At 46.2% G+C, this 10,114-nt stretch overlaps 1 pseudogene; it reads left to right on the plus strand.

Annotated features, from left to right (window-relative positions):
- The first annotated feature begins 6,737 nt into the window (after positions 1-6,737).
- Positions 6,738-7,878, plus strand: LOC102402639 (annotated as a pseudogene).
- The last annotated feature ends 2,236 nt before the right edge of the window (positions 7,879-10,114 follow it).

Below are 10,114 nucleotides of genomic sequence, written 5' to 3' on the forward strand. Positions count from 1 at the left end.
TTACTGTGCCTGTTTGTAGTCCTGTGGGAATGAGCAGAGCTGCCTTAAAGTGGGTTTAACCTCTGGGTCACCTCAACACACTTGCTCTTCCAAGATCATCTGCTGGGAAGCCAAAGGCACCTTTTTGCAGGAAGGAGGACAGAGTCAAGCTGAGCTTCCTACAGGCCCAGCAGCTTCTCTTCTCTGGGTTTTTGAGCAAACTTCTGCAGCTTCCCAAGGTCTCCAGGTATGGGGGCAGCCGGTATTCTTAAACAATGCCTGTAAAACAGTGGCATCCCTAACTTAGGCTCCTTGGTCAGAAGCAGCCTGTGCATTCAACCATTATCAAAGCTGCTTTGTTGTGCCCCATAAAAAGATGAAGATGTGAAAATGCTGGCCCGGGCTAGGACAAGGGGGAAATAAGGCATGACTACTTGATGGTTACAGAGATTTCTTTAGAGGCGATGAAAATGTTTGGAACTTGGCAGAGGTGGTGGTTGTACAATATTAATGTACTAAATGCCCCTGTTGACTTTGAAATGGCTAACTTTATCTTATTTCACCTGGAAAAAATCCATAAAAACCCAAAATCTATTTTAAAAAACATAGGAAGTGGGCACCACCCCATCACACAGACCTACCCTGAGGGCTCTGGGAGGGCACACTGGTCCTGCACACCTCGCTGTGGGATGATGGGCACTGGCAGACCCGTCCTTCCCATTCTTCTCAACCAAGACTTTCGAGCTCCCTTCCCCTTAGCCATTTTCAGTTACACTGCAGAATCTACCTTAAACTCTGGGAGGGCCCATGAGGCAATCCACCCCACCCAAGAATCTAAATGGATCCTCTCGAATACCCTGTATTCTAATTCAGGCACTGATCTGTTTGTTGCTCTCAAGTTAGTCTCTGTTAGTAGTTTTTCATCTTATTCTGCTAGTTCCTACCCGTATTCCCTAAGGACCTCCCACTCAGTACTCTGCCAATCTACCACTGAGGGCAAACACCGCCTTACTGCTCTGTAACGCTGAGAAACTTCTTCAGGAAACTGTGAATGCACCCTTGACTGCTCTGGCTTCAACCGAACACAGTGGTTGACTCTATCTGAACAATCAGTGCAATCATGATGATTGTGGTCAATTAAAATGTCAAATCAGTTGTTTGAGTAAACTGACAAATGGTTGGACTAAACTGTTTTTTCCTTGGTACTACAACAATACACAGTAACTCTTGGTGAAAACAGTTAAGAGGGAAAGACAGGGAAGTAAAGAAAAATGATTTTCTTTAGCCTCCTCCCTGTCTTTTGTCGGGCTTCCCTCATAGCTCAGTTGGTAAAGAATCCGCCTGCAACGTGGGAAACCTGGGTTGGGAAGATCCCCTGGGGAAGGGAAAGGCTACCCACTCCAGTATCCTGGCCTGGAAAATTCCACGGACTGTCTAGTCCACGGGGTCGAAAAGAGTCGGACACGACTGAGCGACTTTCACTTGCCTTTTGTCACGTCTACAGCAGTTGTCCTGATCATGCTCTAGAACCATGTTTCCAAAAGATACTTGACTATGAAATCCTTTTTCATACCAACATCTTTCCCTACCCCAACTGAGACAAGAGTGGGTAGAGCACAAACTTTAAAAGAATGACATAGGCCGATGGCATGATATAAACTGGCTAGAACCAACTAGGTCCAAAATGGTGGATGAGTCTACTTCCGACAGACCTTGAGTCTCAGCATACACTCACTGTAACACATCAGCAAGCTAAATGATGTACTCACAGGCACTGTGGCAGTTCCAAGGCCAACTATAAAGATCAAAAAGTGGGCGGTGGGCCAAATCCTAGAAATCCCTACCCTTTCCCCAAAATAGCTGGACTACTCCTCCCACTCATTAGCCTATGACATCACCCATCCCTATAACAACTGACGACCCCATACCCTCGGGCCTCTTGCGTTCAAAGGTGGCCCACGCTCTGCCTGTGGAGTATGTTTCTCCCTGAATAAATCTTCTTTCACTTTACTATGGCTCACTCTTGAATTCTTTCCTGTGCAAAGCCAAGAACTCACCCTCAGCAGCTGTCCCAGGGGTCTGGAGGTGACCTGAGATGTGACCATCCTCTCATGCCCCATCTCTCTCTCCTGCAACACAACCCTCACTTTCTCCATCTCAGTGAACGGCACCTTCCTTTACCTAGTTGTTCCGTCTAAAAACCTCAGAGTTATCTTTGGCTCTTCTTTTGTTCATACCTCCCAAATGATTTATCAGGAAAATGCACCAGCTCTATTTTCAGTGTCCCTAATCCAGGTATCTCTTCCCCAATCCAGACTGAGCTACCAACCCGCCTCAGGCACACCACCTCTCACCTAAACCACACCAGGTTCTGCTTTTGACCCCCAATCCCAGGGCATCCAAAGTGACCTTTTAAAATAACAAGTCCTAACACATCTTTCCCTTATTCAGAAAGGCACCTCATGCCTTACACAGACTGGACCTCGGTCTCTCTCCAACTTCACTTCCAAATGCTCTTTCCTCTGTTGCCTGTTCTGAGGACAAAGCTGTTCCTTTGACAAGCCAAGCAGTCTCATCCCAGAGCCTCCAAACTGTCAGTTCCCTGTGCCTGGAGTGCTCTTCCTCCACTGAGTGCTGGGGACCGAATGTTTGCATCCCCCAGAATTCACAGGTTGAAGCTGAACCCCACTGTGATGGTATTTGGAGGTGGTGGCCCTGGGAGTTGACTAGGTCATGAGGGTGGAGCCCCCATGATAGGGATTAGTGTACTTGTAAGAAGAGACTCAAGAGAAATAATCTTTCTCTCCACCCTGTGAGGATACAGGAAGAAGGCAACTGTCTGAAATCAGGAAGAGTCCTCGACAAGCACCTGCCCATGCTGGCCCCTGATCTCAAGACTTCCAGACTCCAGAAGTGTGTGAGAAATAAAAGTCGTTAAACTGGACATCTATGTTACATTTGTTACAGCAGCCCCAGCTAACAAAGACACACAGTCCTCGGTTAACCGTCACCTCTGCCGCGCAGCCTGGGACGAGGGAACGTAGCAGCACGCCCCGCCCTCCCACTTCTCCCACCTCTTTCCTCAGCCTTACTCTCACTGCAGCCTTCATCACCACGTGGACCGCAGCACACGTTCACGGTTTCCTGGGTGCCTCCCACACCAGAACAGAAGCTCCAGTGGACAGAAGTTTCGTTTCGTGCTCTAACGTGGCCCCAGCACTCAGAGAGCCTGGCTGGTGGTGATGCTCAAAAAAAAGCTACTGAACAAATTAATAGCTAGTTCTTATAGAAGAGTCTCTCAGAATAATCGTAAATTGCTTCTCTAGAGTAAAACAATAAAAACAAAGAGTTGGGAGAGAGGATAGTAAGTGTGACAGTCAGGACCTGGGAGCTCTCTACAAGGCAGTGAAGCTGGGGCACATCAGTGTTGTCAGGTCCAGCCCAGGATGCAGTCAGCTCAGGTTCCTCCAGAGGAGGCAGAGGACTTCGTTTCCAGCTAATCACAGCAGCTAAAATTGGGCTAAACCATCATCCTCAGTGATCTGGAAGTGGTTCTGACATACCCTCTGTGAAGCCACTTAAAATATCAGACCTGTGGTGAAGCATGTCAAGGCCTAAGTTTGAAGTTGGCCTTTAGAAGGTAAAGTAAAGTAAAATCACTCAGTCGTGTCTGACTCTTTGTGACCCCATGGACTGTAGCCTACCAGGCTCCTCCGTCCGTGGAATTTTCCAGCCAAGAATACTGCAGTGGGTTGCCATTTCCTTCTCCAGAGGATCTTCCCAACCCAGGGATCGAACCCAGGTCTCCTGCATTACAGGCAGACGCTTTACCGTCTGAGCCACAGAGGGGCAAATAAAATACCTTGGTGAGAATATATTACACACAAGAATCACAGTGATACCAAATGCACCATAAGCTGAATAAAGGTGGTATAATTTTCAGGCAGAGAAAGGACACTGCCATCCAGCAATCATCCTGAATAAAATACCACCATATATGGAAGAATAAAAACACCACCACACATGACTTTCAGCTACTTAGTTCTCCAATTCCTCACTATAAATATAAAGTCAACACTCAGCATGTAAACAGTCTATTACTGTATCATGAATTCTACGGTGTACAGTAGCCTTTGAGAAAGGCAACATGGGAGAGGAGAAAAACTGCATCTACAGTAGTTTAGAGCATGAGACTTGCAGCCCAAACTCAGACGGTCTTCCCACCAAGTGACCTGCCATTTGAGGGATCTTGAGCAAATGACCACTTTCGGAGCCTCTGCTGTAAAATGTGGATCGTCTCAGCAATCTTACAGGATTCTTTAGAGACCGTATGAAATTGTGTCGATGTAACGCTCAGCACAGACTTTAATAATGTACTGGAATCCCACATTTAGATGGTTCCATATGACCACCACAAGGGCAGCGCTATGTCATACTCAAAATCTCTGCATCCCTGAATGCATGGCTCTGGAATGAAATAATTAATAAATCAATGAATAGTGTCTACTGAATGTTCCTATTTTTATGTGAAAGGCAACCAAAGAGATGAGACAAAGAATAGAAGAGGGGGAAATGGTGAGAGGCGTAAGGAGCCGCGGAGAGGCAGCATGTACAAGGAGCAGCAGGAGAGTGGGCAGCCGCCCTCCAAGAGCAGATCAGAGTTAGCACATGAAGGCGTAGACGAGAACAACAGCTGAGGTTTACTTAGCAGAAGTGGGGGGCCAGAACTCTCACCTCGCTGCACCTTGATAATCTGCAAAGGTGAGCCACACTGAAGACAAATTTTATTAGAACACTGTAATAATAAAACCGAACTCTCTGGGAAATCCCTGCCCATTTCTATCTGAAAGATGCCCATCAAAATTTCCACCGCAACCATGTAGACTAAGCCCTAGGGCACTATCTCTGCAGAGTAAAGAACCATCTAGCAGCTGAGGGAGGTGGCTCCTGTGTGTGGCCCGGCATGGCATCTGGCTAAGGTCCTGGAGGGAAGTTCTAAGTGCACACACGCACACAGCACGAGCGCGCCAGGAACCTGCCACCCTCCAGTACATTCTGGCTCTCCCCCCACAGAAGGCAAAGGACAGACACACAGGAACATTCTACTGTACTCAGAAAAACAGACACGTGTACTTGCCTTATGACAGCAGTTCAGTGTGACAGAAATGAAACCTACAAAGACAATTAAGACAGTATGAAAAGTGGATGAAAACCTAAGAAGTCATCAGGTCATGGATGCCAAGGGCCAGAAGGCTGGGTGGCGGGTGGAACAAGAGCACCCACCATAGGAGCACATCAGCAGATGAGAGTAAAAGAGGAGGAAGAGCATTCTGAGTTTGATGTTAGCTTAGTAACAGGCACCATGAAGAATCAGAAGGACAGCTAACCAGAATCAAAGGGTCCAAGTGCTGTGCAGTACTTACTGGGCAACCACCCCTCCATTTACACAAACAGGTACCAATCCACCTCGTCGTATGATTCATGCCAACACTGCCCAGCGGTGCAGGTGTAAGCAAAAGGACAAACAGGTCAGGAGAGTGACTTAAAACCTGGACCACGGATTACACATGGATAAGAGGGAACAAAGACAGGAAGGAACAGGCTGAGTTTCAGTGAGAACAAATGTGAGGCAGAGGGTGTAACTGGATGGACCAGAGGGCATGGTCAAGGAAGGAATTTCAGACTTACTGATGGACAAGGTCTAGGAAGTGGGGAGCTGAGGGGAGCTGGGGAGAAGATCATTGGTGATGACGAGCAGTCATGAAAGGAAGTGGATGATCCCATGAAGTTGGGCCAGGATGGAGGACGATGAGGCAGTCATCAGTGATGAGTGGGAATAATGAGAACGTCAGTAGGTAAGAGTCACCTGCTGGGGTACAGGGTGTGCAAGGATGGTTACACACAGGGCTGAGTCTCCAGAGAGTAGGGGGTGGACAGGAAGGTGGAAAAGCAAAGATCCAACACAGCCTGGCCCGGCACAGGCCATCGGCCCAGCTTCTGAATAGCTTTTCATCTCTTTAATGATGAAACTAATCTACCTAAATCAGGTAGTTCTGCCCATTTTTAATCTGAAAGATGTAATCCAATCTTTCCCTTGCATGTATATAAAATAAACACTAGTAGTAGACTAGTAGAAAAACTCAGGTTTTCCAAGATAAAATCTTCAGTGACTGGGCATTCATTGTCGAATCTTCAGAAGTTCACACATTTATCCTACATGTCTATAGAGTGCAAGTAGATTAACATTCCTATTAGATTTTCTCAAAAGCCTTGTTTTTTTTTTACCATCAGATCAGATCAGTCACTCAGTCGTGTCCTACTCTTTGCGACCCCATGAATCGCAGCACGCCACGCCTCCCTGTCCATCACCAACTCCCAGAGTTCACTGAGACTCACGTCCATCGAGTCAGTGATGCCATCCAGCCATCTCATCCTCTGTTGTCCCCTTCTCCTCCTGCCCCCAATCCCTCCCAGCATCAGAGTCTTTTCCAATGAGTCAACTCTTCGCATGATCAACTGGGAACAAAGATCTGCCTCAAAATTGGTGATTTTTTTCCTTATCATTTAGACTGAAGATATGGGAATCTGGTAAATTTCTACTATCCCCTCATCTTCCAGTATTCGTCACTGACTCCACCTATGAACTCATTTACGATGCAGTCTTTATGTTAATGAAGAAGTATTTCCTGGAGAAATGTTGACTCTCCCAGCCCTCTGAACAGGACTTGTTCAGGGATCCTCTCCTCTGGGAAGACGGCATGATAGTACACCTCCATTCCCCAGCCCCTCAGGTGGATGTCCCCCTGTTCTGCAAGAGCATTCTATAGGCAGCTCTCTTTCTGTATCTTACTGCATTTGACTGTCAACCAAAACAAGCTTTATGACCCTGGACAAGTGCTAAACCTCTCTCCGCCCTAATTTATCCATGTATAAAAGAGAGAAAATAGTCACGTGGTCACTGGGCCAGGGAAATGGTGGCTCCATGAGACAGCAGGGCTTCGGGTGAAGAAGGGAGCATAGAGAAGCATTTATGACCTTCTAATTCCCTGGTGGGTCAGACGGTAAAAGCGTCTGCCTGCTATGCGGGAGACCCGGGTTTGATCCCTGGGTCGGGAAGATCCGCTCCAGTACTCTTGCCTAGAAAATTCCATGGATGGAGGAGCCTGGTGGGCTACAGTCCATGAGGTTGCAAAGAGTCAGACACGACTGAGCGACTTCACTCACGGCGAGGTGAAACGAATAGAGAAGAGAGACTCAGTGCTAATGTCCAAGAATCAGATTGAGAGACTAACTCGTCCTGGTTCTTCCTACTTCAATTTGAACCCATTTGAGGTTCTTCAGATAGATCCCAAAGTGACAGATGAGGAAATAAAAAAGAGGTTTCGGCAACTATCCATACTGGTGTATCCTGACAAAACTCAAGATGCTGCCGAGAGAGCACAAAAGGCTTCTGAAGCCGTGGACAAAGCTTACAAGCTGCTACCGGGTCAGGAACAAAAGCAGAGGCCCTGGATGCAATTCAGGCAGGAAAAGAAGCTGTGGAACACACCGTAAAAGAGCGAAAAAAGCAATTAAAGAAGGAAGGCAGGCCTACAAATGTGGAGGAGGATGACCCTGAGCTGTTCAAACAAGCAACATACAAACAGACCATGAAACTCTTTGCTGAGCTGTAAATTAAAAGACAAAGAGATGCATGAAAGGAAGCAACAATGGGAGGAAGAGACTCAAGTTCAAGCAAAAACCAAACGAGAAAGGGAGTGGCAGAAAATTTTTTAGCAAAGTCGAGATGGCCGCGTGGACAGCTGGTGAAACTCCCAAGCAAACACAAAAGGAAAGAAAGAGAAGAAAAACCGGACCTTCCTGAGACCACCAAAAGTACAAATGGAGCAGCATGAGTGACCACCAAGGGTCACGGCCACAGAACCTTCCCCAACTGTCTCCCTTCTGCTTTGAAGGACTCATTCTTTCCTCCCATTTTCACCCCAACATAGAGTAGTACTGCTTTTTAGTCCATTTTGTTTTCAATACAGTTTAATACCGATCAGAGTAATTCTTTTGTATGTTGAAATGAGGGGTTCGGTTTAAAAAGAAACCTCCCCCCAACGCTCACCCCCCAACCAACTGGGACTGGAAGGTGCTGCTTTCTCTTCCCACAGCCTGTAACTTAACGTTCTGTACGTCACTGAAGTGTGATGGTTAGAAACGCCATGTGTAGTCTGTGGAAATCATCCAATTAAACACACTGCCGACGCTGGTGTTGCCGTGACTTCAGTGACGAGCCTGGCCACCTTAGGAAGCCCCCTCGCTTCAGTTGCTTGCTTCTGGCTGTGGCGTCCTTCGAAGCCCCAGATCAGACGGGAAGGCAGCGGACACCCAGAGCAGTCCCTGGACGCCCTGACGTCCCTGGAGTTTGACATGTGCTTTCCCATCTGACTGGCAAACCCGCATGGCATGAGGCTCCGAGCCACCCCACGTGTTCACTTTCCAAAGAGCTAGCCGTTCTCCATCCCATACCGTGGTGTCCTTGCCTGTCTGCATTTGTTAGTGGTACTATTCTGTATGTGTAATAAATTTTTATACCCTAAAAAAAAGAATAGGGAAAATAACAGTACAAACATCATAGGGCTTTTGTATTAATTCATGAGATAAAAGTGAATGCCTAGAAAGCACTTGGAACAGTTTCCAGCACACAGTAAATACAACAGAAGTGTTTGCTGTTCTTATAACAATACTTATTTGCATGTCTTTCCTTCTGTCCCACGTTAGCACCTTTAAAATAAGAGATTAGGTCTTAATCTTTGTATCTCCAGGGCCTAGTACTGTGACTGGCAAACAGGAGACGTGAGATGAATTAACGCCATGAATCAACTGGTAAACCAATTTTTATTTCATAAAAAAAGTAGAAACATAGATATTAAAAATAAGCCAAAGCATTACCCTATTTACAACCCACCTTGTTTAAAAATAACCTAAGGAAGTTCATGAACTACAGCCTGCCATTTCAAATATGTAATGAAATATGAAATGAAGGAAGTTAAAATTAAGACTAGAATTGCATCGTCAGTACCACTAAAAGGTCAGTATTCAAAAGGACTTTTTAAGCGTTATGTGGCTTAGATACATTGTGACTCTGAGAATTAGTACATCCTCAACTCACTTTTGTTTTAGGGGAAAAAAAGAGTCCAGAGGCTTGACTTTCGACCAGGATTTGTTACCATTTCTTCCACAGATCTACGTACCCAGGGAGGAGATAAAAAACCGTAGTGACCGAGTTCACCTACTTCATCTGCCACACTTCTGCAGTAGGACAGAAGCGAAGTTGTTGGGACAGAAGGGAATCAACTGAGGCATCCAAAAGAAAATGCAAATGACTGTGGCTACAAGTTCTAGACACTCATAAAGCCCTTAGGCCCTCTGAGTTGGGAGGTGGCTTCTCCCAGTCTCCAGTTACAAACAGCCGGTATTTAGGTCTCATCTTGGCTTTACCATTCCTACAGAACCCCTGATGCGGGATCACAGCGTAACCCTATTTAAAACTAGCACCAGCAGCACTTTAATAGTCTGGTCCTTCTCGGATTACCTCTGACACTACTGAAAATGAAACTAGTCACACAACTAGGAGGACCTTCCTCTTTCACAGGTGCACGGACAGAAGCCACCTTATTCATTAAGATGGAGCTTAGTGCAAGTCCATGTTAAACAAAGTCTGGGAGTGTGAAGTGTTTCACAGAGGAAGAGAAATGTTTACCATATCCTCACGGACAATCCAATTAGAAACCTACATGAAAAGGATGAGGGTGACGAGCTAGAGGAAAGTCTTTAGTAAACCAAGGTTGTGTCTACTTGCTGGAAGAGTTCCTCACTCCCTTCCACATTTTCCCTCAAGCCACAGAGCAGGACACTGCAGCAGAGATATAAACTCAAGTGCGAACACTGAGAGAAGAAACAAATGGTTAACGGACCTCCCCGGGCCACGTGCTGGAAACTACTGATAATAACAAACTCAGATACAGGCACATGAGAAGACAGCTGCTTTTCCAAACAACTTCACAGCTAAATGAAATCATTTCAAGCAGTAAATTCTATTCTCCTTTCCCGTACAAGCCAGCATTAATATATATAAAACACTCCCATC

Source organism: Bubalus bubalis, chromosome 8 (assembly GCF_019923935.1).
Source record: "Bubalus bubalis isolate 160015118507 breed Murrah chromosome 8, NDDB_SH_1, whole genome shotgun sequence".
Taxonomy (NCBI): Eukaryota; Metazoa; Chordata; class Mammalia; order Artiodactyla; family Bovidae; genus Bubalus; species Bubalus bubalis.